At 39.9% G+C, this 12,834-nt stretch overlaps 1 protein-coding gene across 1 annotated transcript in view; it reads left to right on the forward strand.

The window, feature by feature from the left end:
• Positions 1-410: 410 nt before the first annotated feature.
• PIK3C2A (phosphatidylinositol-4-phosphate 3-kinase catalytic subunit type 2 alpha) overlaps positions 411-12,834 on the forward strand; it is a 93,618-nt gene continuing 81,194 nt past the window's right edge. Inside the window, exon 1 of the mRNA XM_081064376.1 lies at positions 411-530. The gene's annotated coding sequence lies outside the window, so the exon portion shown is untranslated. The remainder of the gene's footprint in view (positions 531-12,834) is intronic.

Genomic DNA, 12,834 nt, shown 5'->3' on the forward strand with positions numbered 1-12,834 from the left:
CTTTCAGTCTTCCAATCACAAAAGTAATCTCCGCGCGGCCTGGGGAGGAGATCACGAATCTGGGAGCCGCCGCCGAGATGGAGGCGAGCGCGGAGTCCCAGGAGAGGGCACGGAAACAATACAGTCCTTCAGTGGTTGGCGGGCTTCGGACGCCGGGCCGGAGTCCCCGAAGGCGCCCCCTCCCAAGCTCTGGGGCCGCCGGGAGAGACGTCCACAACCGGCTCGACATTCCGCGGGCGAGAGTTGGACCCCGACTCCCACTATTCTAGCTGGCGCCACACGGGACTCGCCCAAGCCCCGCCCACTAGCTCAGGTAGGCCCTCGCAACCAGCCAATCCGGAAGAAGCCTGGGCGCAAAGGCGGTGCTTCCCCGACCGGAAGTGACGTACTGTGCTTGGCTGGCGGCGGAGTCGGCCGAAGCTTTCTGCCGCGGCTCAGGCAGCTGAGCGGAAAATGGCTCGGACCGCGGCGGCTTCGGCGGCTCGGCTTACGGTGGAGGCGGAGGCTCCAGCGGCGTGAAGTGAGGAGCGGTGAGTGCGGCGGGGGCCAGTCCCTGGAGCCCTACTCTGCAAGGGCGGCGAGGGACCCCTGGGATCCCGGGATGGAAAGGTGCTTTGCCGGGGCCCCGATTTCCGCGGGTGCTCGCCCCTGACCCTCCATCCCGTACTCCTGGCGCCGCCGGAGCCCGACTCACCTCCCTCCGGGCCTTGCTTCCACCCAGGCCGCTGCCGACTGCGCCGCCGAAGGTGCAGGGGGCGCGCCAGCACCAGGCCCCTCTGGTCGGGGACTGGGGCGGGGGAGCTGGGAGTTCGTTTTGTCCCCGAGGGAGAGCGGAGGCCACCCTCTGGTCCCTCGGGACGGGGCTGGAGCCGCAGTGGCCGGGGCTCTGGGAGAATTGTGAAGTTCTGGCGAGTGTGTGTTGCACTTCTCACTGTGCCTCCTCCCCCACTTGTTTTCACCTCCTCGTCCCATCTGGGGCTTCGGGGGCTAACGATCCTTTATCTTCTCCCGTCCCCGTGATTGCCTTTTCCGCCGCGAATCCACTTGCTTCGCGAAGACACTATTATTTCAGTGTGTGTCTTAGCGCATCGGCTTTCTCCGAGGGCGGTCCGGTGAACTCTTTCCGAGTGACGGAGGAAAAATAAATAATTGAAGAAACAAAGCACATACTTATTTTCCTCACTAAATGGTTTGGCTTTGAAAATGAGATTCTCCAGCTGTGGAATTTTTTTTTTTTTCGGGGGTTGAGGAGCAGGGATGGAGAAGGGAAGTAAGGAAGGCGAAAACTAAACGGGGAGGAACGCCTGGAGACCGCGGACGTGGAAGCAACGAAGGTGGTAGTGCTTTCCCTCTATTCCCCTGGTGGAAGTTGAGGTTGTAATTATATTTTTATTTTCAACAGTGGGTGTTGCATTGCGTGTTAAGGAAGGAGGCCTTCCTCTTTGAACAAGATTACCTGTTACATAGGTACCTTAAAATCTTTCCAGGTGGGTGTCAAGCAAAAAAGTGCGGCTGGGAAAATTGTTTAATACGGTATTGGAGGATCAGAGCCATGGATTGGGAGCGATGGAGAAAAAAGAAAGCTGTGCTTAGAAGAGTGGAGGAGACATAATTTAAAGGGGGGAAGGCTGTACGGAGGAGGTCCAGGAACGCTGATTCCAGGAGAGACTTTGTACCTTTGCCTCCTTGGCTAGTGGTCAAGTCTCCACGGGACACTTAGCAGCTCTGCCATAGTTGGGCTTTTTGCTCTTACGGTATTCATAGTAGCGAATCAGATTGAAGTGCCTTAGTTGACAGCTAAACATTTGAAGATAACTGCCTCTTTAACATTAAGATGGTCTTTGAGTACTGAAAAGCATTGTCACTGAGAGAAAAGACATGTTATTATTTAATTCAAACTTAATTCAAAAGTATTTTATATAGGTACAAAGCACATATAGAGCTTCCACAAGTAATTTTGCCTACATTAATAGATTCTAAAGTAATCTTTTTCTTATGAAAATCTCTGTTGTTTTTCGTATGAAGGTTGCTTGCGGTATTTTTTTTGGAAAGCGATATAGTTTAATGTTTCCATCGGTAAATTTCACAACTTTTTCTGTTTTATGGAATATTAAAGTTGATATGCTTGCATTTAGGAATCTTAGAAACTGTAACTGTAAGTAACTCGCTGTATATTAAGCCTGTGATCTTTTTGTTTCTCGCTTCCGCCATGAATGGTTCTAAAATTTTAAATTAATTGATTGAAAATTCTCATGTCCAGGAATCTTTCTTTCATCTTGCACAGTGTCTCGCTTAGTAAGCACATTCAGTAAATGAGTGTTACTTATTCAGAGCATCAGACCAAGCTTTTCAGAGCAGCAGTGTGACACACTTTTTTTTAATGCTTTATAACTTGTGTTGCTTTGATAACATAAATTAACCATTTTATTATGTATTTTCCATATTCCAAAAAGAATTTAAGGCAGGTAAATGATAAAGGTGAATGTTTTAGTGCCGTGGCTTCACATTGTCTATGACTTGATTAGTTACTTGTACCTCAGTAGGGCTAAAAATTGACCCTCTGAAAGCTCTTACTGTTTTTAGAGGCCGTGTAAGGGTGCCTGGCACTGCAGTGGTTCCAGAGATAAAAAAATGAATAAGATAGTGCTTGTCCTCAAGAAGTTCTTTAGTCCGTCCGGGGAGAAAAAGACAAATCACAATCGTATGGTTGTAAGGGCAGTAGATCCAAGTAGTACAGGATGTGATCACCTGGGCCAGGGGATGAAGAGGGAATGAATGAGTGCATCTTATCAGGAAGGTGATGCTCAAACTGAGTCTTGACCAATGAATTCCTTCTGTTAGTGAGGGTGGGATTAAGGTGATCAGGTTCTAGACCCCGCAGGGATACTACTGAGCAGTGAGATAGTAAGCAAGCTGCTTAATATCTCTGGTATCTGGTTTTTTATTTGAGAGTTGACTCGCAAATAAAATCAGTGCTGTCCAGTAGAAATATTAACTGAGAGCCACATATGTAAGATATTTTATATTTTTTTTGGTAAGTCTTTGATATCTGGTGGCATTTTACACTTATTACACATCTCACTTCGGACCAGCCACATTTCAAGCACTCAATAGGTGCTTATGGTCAGTAGCTACCATATTGGACAGTGCAGATCTACAGTATGCAAATTCTGCTTTTCTACCTTCGATTCCTGCTTGAAAATGAAAAGCAACTCCTATGAGAAATGTGTTACTAGTAATTTAAGTTTCTAGTCATTTTGATAGTATTCATACATGATGCTCTCTTTTTGTAATTAAGGTCATACTTGGAAATGATATATTTCAGGTTGTTCATAGGGTTATGATTGGGACTAGAAGAAACTTTGTTTTTCTTGTCTCTCTAGTGGTCACATTTTTGATAATCTTTTTTTTGTACATTTATGTGTATTTTGTATCCCCCTTTCTCTGCAATCTGTTATTTGTCCCATGTGACGGATTCAAAACAATTGGAGAGGACACATGGACATTTTAAGTAGTTAAAAAGGAGATTTATGCAATATTAAACTACCTTTTGGATTTCTTAAAATTTTAAATTTAGCTATTTACGTTCAGAACAGAATGGGATTTTGAAACATTCTTGATTTTAACAGATTTAAAGGCAATCACTATTGACTAAGTGGCATTTATCTTTTAACCTTGAGAATGCATTTTGAAGATACTGTATAATTTAAACATCCTTACTTTTAGACATATGGCTCTCTGTTAGTCTTACAGTACAGAAGGTTGCATTATTTATATGAATAAATGATGTATAATGCGAAGTCACTCAATTTGCTATGTATTGAGTTTAGTTTAAAAAAAACCCCAGTAGCTTATTTTAAATAAGTACTGATGACTAACAATGATAAAGTAAATAATATCCTAACATTTGTATTGATGGATGATTATTGCTTAACTAATGCTTTCCCCCTCCACAGACCATATTTTCTGTGAATTAAATATGGCGAGTATTTTTCTCATTTTCTTAGAGAGGAAAACTAAGCCCAGTGAGGCTGTGACTTGTTCAGCATAATATATTAGAGGCATTGCTTCAACTTAAACATTGTCTTATAATGCTAAGCCTAGTGTTTTTTTCTTTCATGTAGTACTTGAGTGTTTAGATAAATAACACTTACCAGATTTTGGAGTGTTTATTAAAGAATGGATGCTTCCTGCTTTTAGGGAGTTTACATTCCACTTAGGAGACCGACTACAATACACATAGCAGAAAGTACTTTAGTTATAAAAAATTGTTAATGGGAAAGAGAAGCTGTAAGGAATAGTATAGGTATATTTAAAATAGATGAGAGTTAATGAGGCAGGATTTTTTGTTTTTGAGTAGAGTTTAGATCTTAAACTTGCTGTAGGAAAAAGGTGATGAGATGTCAAGGACAGTTACTTCAATGTACACAGAACAACTTGGAAACTTAGGTTTAAGGAAAGATTTGGTTTGCAAGGCTGATTTGAAAAGATGACAGGAGAGAGGTAAAGTAAGAGATGAGAATAGATAGCTGCGATAAATAATTTAGAGGCCAGTGGTCAAATTTTCTATTGCTCGGGTTAGTCAGGAAATCTTAGCACAGCCTATGAATGTGTGGCTTGAAGGGTGTGGAAGAGATGGTGAAGAGGACTAAAAGAGTGGTGACTATAAACGAGCAGCAGAATAATGCTAGTTTCTGTTGTGAAATGAGGAGAGGTTTGACAAGGAATCTGACTATGAGAAGAGAAAGGAATAGGCAGTACTAAAAATTGGTTAAAAATTTTGCAGTATGGGAGTTACTAATTGAAGCAGGCTATTTAAAAAAAGAAATTGGCAATTTACCTTCAGAAAATAACAGAAACAAAAAATTAAGTATTGTTAAAGTTCTGCTGTGAAATGAGAGGAAAAAGCAAAGACAAAGTCCTCTTTCAAAATAAAAGTGAGGAAACTGAGAGGAGAGAATAGAGAAATCAGTGCAGGCACTTACCTTGTTGATGGGAGAGAGAGAGACATGCTTAGGAAAATACCTGTCTAATTAGAGAACAGGAACACACTATTTCAAATGTTTTATTTGCAGTTTTGGAAATTATGTGAAGCATGTATTTCCTCCCCCCTCCCCCGCCAAGATAAGCACTGAAGGAGACTTAATTATACCTGTAAGGAAAACCATAGTGCTATGAGTTGCCATAACCAAACTGATTTATTACGTCACTTTATATGTGTTCATAATTTAACTTATGACTGTTTTGACTCCTCTTTTCAGTTTAGAGTGTAAGTTTTTCTTAGATTACAGTGCTGCGTTGGGAAAAGGTGCTCTTTCTCTTTGGCTCAGGTTTCATAGCCTGGTTTCATCTGACTAGATCTTATGACACTTATCAGACTGGTATTCTGCCTGTATTGAAATGCATGACATGACACTGTAATTGTTTAACTTTTTAAAAAATAATCAGATTTATTGAGATATAATTTATTTACAGTAAAATCAATCTATAAATTTACAGTAAAATTTACAGTAACATCAATCAGTAAAATTAGGTGTACAGCTCTATAAATTATGACAAATAGTGACAATGTGTCACTACTACCACCACAAGATATAGAATATTTCTATCACTCCAAAAAGCATCTTTATGCCCCTTTGTAATCAGTACCTTCCACTTACCCTTCAGTCTCTGGCAAGAACTGATTTTTTTTTTTCTTGTTCCTATATGTCATATAAATGTTGCTTTTCCAGGATGTCATATAAACTTGCATTATACAGTATATACAGCCTTTTAAGTCTGGTGCTAAATTAATTAAGTCTTCATTTAGCATAATGCTTTCGAGGTTCAATAAGCTGCCTTAAAAAATTAACTAATTTTTAGGAACATTTTAGATTACAGAAATATTGTAAGATAGCATAGAGAATTTCCATAAACCGTGGACCTAGTTTCCCCTATTATTTTTCTATGTACATAAACTATTGATTTTTAAAATTCATTTCAGGTGCAAAATACTGATATTTGATAATTGTCCACAACACAAGATTCTAGAATTACCATATTTTGTCCTGTATAAGGCTCACATTTTTACCCACATTTGTGAAGGAAAAATAAGGATGTGCATTATACATGGGTAGTACTAATTCCATATCTATATAAATGTTTTTAATTATTTTATTTATTTGTATGAGTTAAAAGTGTAACTCTAGAAATCAAAACGATATCCATATGCAAAATAATACCCTGAAATACGATTATCAGTTTTGTTGAACTTATGATGAACTTGTAACGACAAAGAGTTCTTGGCCTTCTATGATGCGTAAATATCATAAATTTGTTACTGGTACATAGCATTTCTTGTACGTTATATCTGTTCTTGTGTTTTATAATTATTTGTTACATAAAATTTCCTGTACCATAATATATTAAAAACATAAATGCTAAAATTCCTTTATAATATAAAAAAGTATAAATCTAAATGTTAACAAATAAAAATTTGAATTAAAAAGTTAAAATGGAAGATTTTTTTACCCTGAAAGTTTGGGCCAAAAACGTGGGTCCTCATTGTACACAGGAGTGCATTAAATATGGCAAAATATGGTAAGTTTTTTAAAAAACTATTTTTCAATTACAGTTGACATACAATGTTATATTAGTTTCAGGTGTACAACATAGTGATTAGAAGTGATCACCCCCATAAATCATGTACCCATCTGACACCATACATAGTTAGTATAACATTATTGACTATATTCCCTATGCTATATTTTACATCCTTGTGACTATTTTGTGACTACCAATTTGTACTTCTTAATCTCTTGTTCTTTTTCACTCACTACTCCCAACTGCCCTCCCAGCTGGCATACATCAAAATGTTCTGAGTTTTTTCTGTTTTGTTTGTTTATTTTGTTCTTTAGATTCCACATATAACTGAAATCATATGGTATTTGTCTTTCTCTGACTTACTCTACTGAGCTCAGTATCCTCTAGGACCATCATTGTTGTTGGAGATGGCAAGATTTAATTCTTTTTTATGGCTCACTAATATTACATTGTATGTAGTATGTACCACTTCTTCATTTAGTCATTCATTGAGGGACACCCAGGTTGCCTCCACATCTTGGCTGTTGTAAATAATGCTGCAGTGAACATATGGATGCACATGTCCCCTTGAAGTAGGGTTTTGGGTTTCTTCGGATAAATATTCAGAAGAGGGATTACTGCGCCCTTGTCTCTTGTTATACATAGCCTTTGTTTTAAAGTCTATTTTGTCTGGCGTAATTTGAAGTGAGTCTCTTGTAGGCAGCATATGTAAGGGTCTTGTTTTCTTATCCATTCAGACACCCTATCTTTTGATTGGAGCATTTAATCCATTTACATTTAAAGTAATCGTTGCTAGATATGTAGTTATTGCCATTTTATTATTCATATTTTTTATCTTTTTTTTTTTTCCATCTTAAAGAAGTCCCTCTAACATTTCTTGTAATACTGGTTTGGTGTTGATGAACTCCTTTAGCTTTTTCTTGTCTGGGAAGCTCTTTATCTGTCCTTCAATTCTAAATGATAACTTTGCTGGGTAGAGTAATCTTGGTTGTAGGTCCTTACCTTTTATCACTTTGTATATTTTGTGCCAGTCCATTCCTGCCTGCAAAGTTTCTGTTGAGAAATTAGTTGACAGTTTTGGAGCGCCCCTGTAGATAACTAACTGCTTCTCTCTTGCTGATTTTAAGATTCTATCTTTGTCTTTAAGCTTTGGCATTTTAATTATAATATGTCTTGGTGTGGGCCTGTTTGGGTTCATCTTGTTTGGTACTCTCTGGCTTTCTGGGCTCGTATGTCTATTTCCTTCACCAGGTTAGGGAAGTATGTCAGTTATTTTTTCAGTAGGTTTTTAATTCCTCTCTTCTCCTTCTGGTACCCCTATGGTGCGAATGTTAGTGCACTTGATGTTGTTCCAGAGGCCCCCTTAAATTATCCTCATTTTTTGGATTCTTTTTGTTGTTCTGTTGGGTGTTTTCCGCTACCTTAACTTATGAGACTGACGCGCTACCTACTGCGCTAACGAGGCACCTTACCTTAACTTATAAATTGCTGATTCGATCCTCTGCTTTATCTAACCTACTGTTGCTTCCCTCTAATGTAGTTTTCATTTCAGTTTTGTATTATTCATTTCTGACTGATTCTTTTTTTTATGTTTTCTATGTCCATTTTTATGTTTCTGCTGTCTTTGTTGAAGTTCTCCCTGAGATCATTGAACATCCTTATAACCAGTGTTTGGAGCTCTGCATGTAGTAGATTGTCTCCATTTTGTTTAGTTCTTTTTCTGGAGGTTTGTTCTGTTCCTTCATTTTGGCCATGTTTCTTTGTCTCCCCATTTGGCTGCCTCCCTATGTTTGTTTATATGTATTAGATAGAGCTGCTATGTTTCACAGTCTTAGTAGATTGGCATTATGCAGTAGGTATCCTGTGGGTCCCAGTGGTGCATTCTCCCTGGTCACCTGAGCCGGGTGCTCCAGGTGTGTCTCTTGTGTGGGTTGTGTGTGCCCTCCTGTTGTAGTTGAGCCTTAGTTACTGTTTGCACATCAATGGGAAGGATTGACCCTAAGGCTCATTGGTTGTGAGGACTGGCCATGACTACAGTGGAGGAGCTGCTGTGTATGGGCTGACTCTACAGAGCAAGATTTGCTTTAGAAAGGCTCTGGTCCCTGCCCAGTCTGCCCTGTGAGTGTGTTGTCCTTGGAATCAGCCAATTGATGCTTGGTCAGAAGCTGGCCACCAGGCATGCCAGCCTTTGGGCCTCCTGGGAGGGGCCCTGCTGCAGGCCAAGTTCAGCCACAGACTTGCCCTGCCAGGGGCCTCCTTGGCATGAGTCACAAAGTAATCCAGAGATGGCTGCCACCTGCACTGGGCTTGGAGGCACTGAAAAGGCAAAGCCATGAACTGAGGCCAGCTGCTGCTAGTGCCAGGCTTGGGGCTGCTTAGCAAGAGGTATGGGGCATGCCAAGACCTATGCTGCTTGTTTGGGGTTTGTGAACTTTTGAGAGATTTTGGGAAAGTCTGCAGTATGAACTAAGATAGGCTGTTTGTATGGAAACGCCACAGGAAGTGGCCTGAGTGGGCCTGAAAGTTGGGTGAGGCTGGGTCTCAGGACATCACCAGTGCAGGTGAACAGTGTGAACCAGGTTGATGTAGACTCAGGTACAAGCAGCTGTCTTTGTCTCCACACTGGGAGGGGGAGGGCTCAACAAGAAAATGGATTTTGCCAGCACCTCCGTCTGGGAGATAGCTGCCCCTCCAGCCCTCTCTCTGAAGCCAGACAAGTCAGTTCCTTCCTATGTGTCCCTAGTGCTTTTCAAGCCACTTTCATGTTGCTGGAGCTCAGAGCAAGTGAGTCCATCAGCAAGTAAGTCTGTGCTTGGGTCCTTTAAGAGGAATGACTGGGACTCCAGCTACGCTCCCTCTCCCTCATCCACAACATCCAGTGGTTGTGGGAATTTCTCAGCACTGGAACCCTGGGCTGGGGAATCTGGTGTGGGATAGGGAGCCCTCGATCCTCAGTGGGGGGATCTCTGAAGTTGAGATAAGCTCTCCTGATTTTTAACCCCACATGCGGGTGGAACCAGTCCATTTTGCCTCTCTGCTCTTCTGCCAGTCTCGATGTAGCTTCGTTATGACTTTAGTTGTAGGACTTCTGTTCAGCGAGACTTCAGGCAATTCTCAGTGATGGTTGTTCTGTATAGTTGTAATTTTGATGTGGTTGTGAGGAGGCAAGCACATTTACCTGCTCTGCCATCTAGACCAGAAATCCTCTAGAATTAAGTTTTTTGAAGTTAAATTGTGTGAAGTTTTGTGTTAAGATGATGACTTTTATTGTGAGTGAAAATTTGTCATTTTAACCATTTTAAGTGAACAATTCTGTGACATTAATTGTATTTACATGTTGTGCAACTATCACCACTATCTATTTGCAAAATTTTTCATTACCCCAAATAGAAACTTTATACCCAGTTAGCTGTAACTACCCATTCCCCTTCTTTCCAAGCCCTGGTATTGCTAATCTACTTTCTGTCTCTATGAATTTACCTATTCTAGGTATTTCATATGGGTGGAATCATGCGATATTTATCCTTTTGTGTCTGGCTTATCTAACCTTGCGTAATGTTTTCATACATGTTATAGCATGTGTCAGAACTTTACTCCTTTTAATGGTTAAATAATATTCCATTGTGTGTAACGTGCCACGTTTTGTACATCCTTTTGTTGACGGACACTTGGGTTGTTGCATCGTTTAGCTATTGTGACTAATGCTGCCCTGAGCATTTGTGTACAAGTGTATAAGTCTGCTTTTAACCCTTTGGGGTGTATATCTAGGAATGGAGTTGCTGAGTCATATGGTAATTTTGTTTAATTTTGTGGAAACACCAAGTGTTTTCCAAAGTGGCTGCACATTTTATACTCCCATCAGCCAAGTAGGAGGATTCCAAATTCTCCACATCCTTGTCAACACTTGTTATTCCTGTTTTGTTTTAAATTATAGCCGTTTCAGTAGCGATGAAGTGATATCTCATTGTGGTTTTGATTTGAATTTCCCTAAAAAGTAATGATGTTGAGCATCTTTTCATGTGCTTATTGGCAATAAGCTGGGTTTTTTTTTTCTTTCTTTCTCTTTTGCAAAATGGTTTATTATCCCAGAAGGAGGCCCTCCATTGGAATAAGCTGGGGTTTTTAAATAGTAGGAACACACTTATGGTTCCAATAACTAGACAGAAGTGGTATATATGTTTTTAATGTCATTATATACCAGGCATTTTATGTATTTTTTAATTTAACCCTACAACACTATGACACATGATCTGTGTTTTACAGATGAGAAAACTAAGACAAAGGCAGATAAAGTAGCTTGCTTAAGATTACACAGTGAGAGGGAGGTGTGATATTCAAGCTCTGGTTTTGCTACTTACTACATCTTCTCCTTTTTTATCACTGTTCTACAAAAGTAGCAATTTTATGCAGTTGGTTTCATGAGAAAATAAGATTTTGTTAGCTAAAGAAATTGATGGAGTTTGGGTGGAACGTTCCAGAAGTATTCATGTCAGTTTTTCATTATTTTTCCCTATTTTGGGGTTCTCAGTTGCAACTCAGTTTTATATTTTCTTACCTTAATTCACGTTGGAATGGAGGCATATACCATAAATTTAGCACAAAAGCATACTGTTTGTTATTTGTCGTGTTGGAATTGGGTGATGTTAGCGTGTATTTAATGATTCATGTTAAATGAAGGAACAGTAAAGTAGTCCAAAGTCCAGCAATTATCTCCACAAAGCAGTATTACTGTTGGGATTCTGAGTTAGATTGAAAACTGCTTTGTCAGTAAAACGTCTTTCAATAGGAACCTCTTGCTGTGATTGTGTCCCCCCTCTTCTTGTCTCCCTCCCAAATACTTGCAGTTATACACATACGCAGTATAGAAAGTAGTTCTGGATGAATGCCCTGGTTGTGAATCTTTTATGTGTAGAATGTTGCTCCTAAGGGCTGAAGGTAGTATAATGACTGCTAGTGCTTGTTAGAGTACAGGGTGGCCATTGCTTTTTGTCCAAATGGGAGAATGAAGCCCTTTATTAATTGTAGTACTTGGGCAAAGCATAATTTTAATTGTGATATGGAGGTTAAAGAATGCCATTATCCAGGCCAGGCTCATCCATCTTTAAACTTGTGAAGAAGCTGGGAGAGGCTCTTCTCTTAGGTTTTCCCATGACTCACTCTTCTTATGTCCAGGTTATGGTTCTAATTTCATCTTTTTCCCTGACTAATAAGAAGAGAAAATTCTTCTATTACATATTTATCACCTTTGTTTCAAAATAGTAAATCTTGCCAATGGTGAAATATTTAAAACTATCAGTTTAGATAATGAAAAGTAAATCTTTCCACCGTTGCCTTCCCAGTACTCCTTTGTTAGGTATTGACTTAGTAGTTTCTTACCGTTATCACCTGGCCTCCTACGGTGTCTTCCTTACCTAGTCAGATCCTTCCACCTGTGCTTCCGGTTCTGTCTTACCTATATCCAGGATCTGAGCTAGTATTTATCTCCTATCTCTTGTGCTTGTCAGACTTTGTTCCCTGAAGCCTTCTCTTCAACCTATCACATGTTGAAGGCCTTTCCGGTTTTTAAATAGCCAAACCTGACACCTCCTCTTGTCTACCTATCTCTCCTAGCTCTTTCTCTTCACTGTCAAAGCATTGAAAGATTAATGTCCTTCTTACTTTAATTCCTTTTTTAGTTTTCCATACTTGTATAAACTGTCCTCTTTGAAAATCACTAATGAGGGTTTGTGGGGGAGTGGAAATGTTTGTGGGGGAGTGAGGAGTGACTGCTAATGGGTAAAGGGTTTCTTTTGGGGTTAATGAAAATGTTTTGAAATTTGGTAGTGGTGGTCATACAACTGTACATATAGTGAAAACAACTGAATTGTATGCTTTAAATAGGTGAATTATATAAGTGAATTATATCCCAATAAAGTTGTTCTTAAAATAATCAGAAATAGGGGGTGGCCGGTTAGCTCAGTTGGTTAGAGCACGGTGCTGACAGCACCAAGGTTGCTGGTTCAATCCCCGCATGGGCCACTGTACCCTCCTTAAAAATGGAAGGAAAGACTTAAAAAAAAAAATCAGAAATGAACTCTTAGATCAAGAGTATTATTTTTAGTCCTCATTCTGTAGTTTCTTTATACCTACTGTGTTTCCCTGAAAATAAGACCTAGCCAGAAACTCATCTCTAATGTGTCTTTTGGAGCGAAAATTAATATATTACAGTAAAATAAGACCAGGTCTTATATTTATTTTTGCTCCAAAAGATGC

This window comes from Rhinolophus hipposideros (assembly GCF_964194185.1).
Source record: "Rhinolophus hipposideros genome assembly, chromosome: 10".
Taxonomy (NCBI): domain Eukaryota; kingdom Metazoa; phylum Chordata; class Mammalia; order Chiroptera; family Rhinolophidae; genus Rhinolophus; species Rhinolophus hipposideros.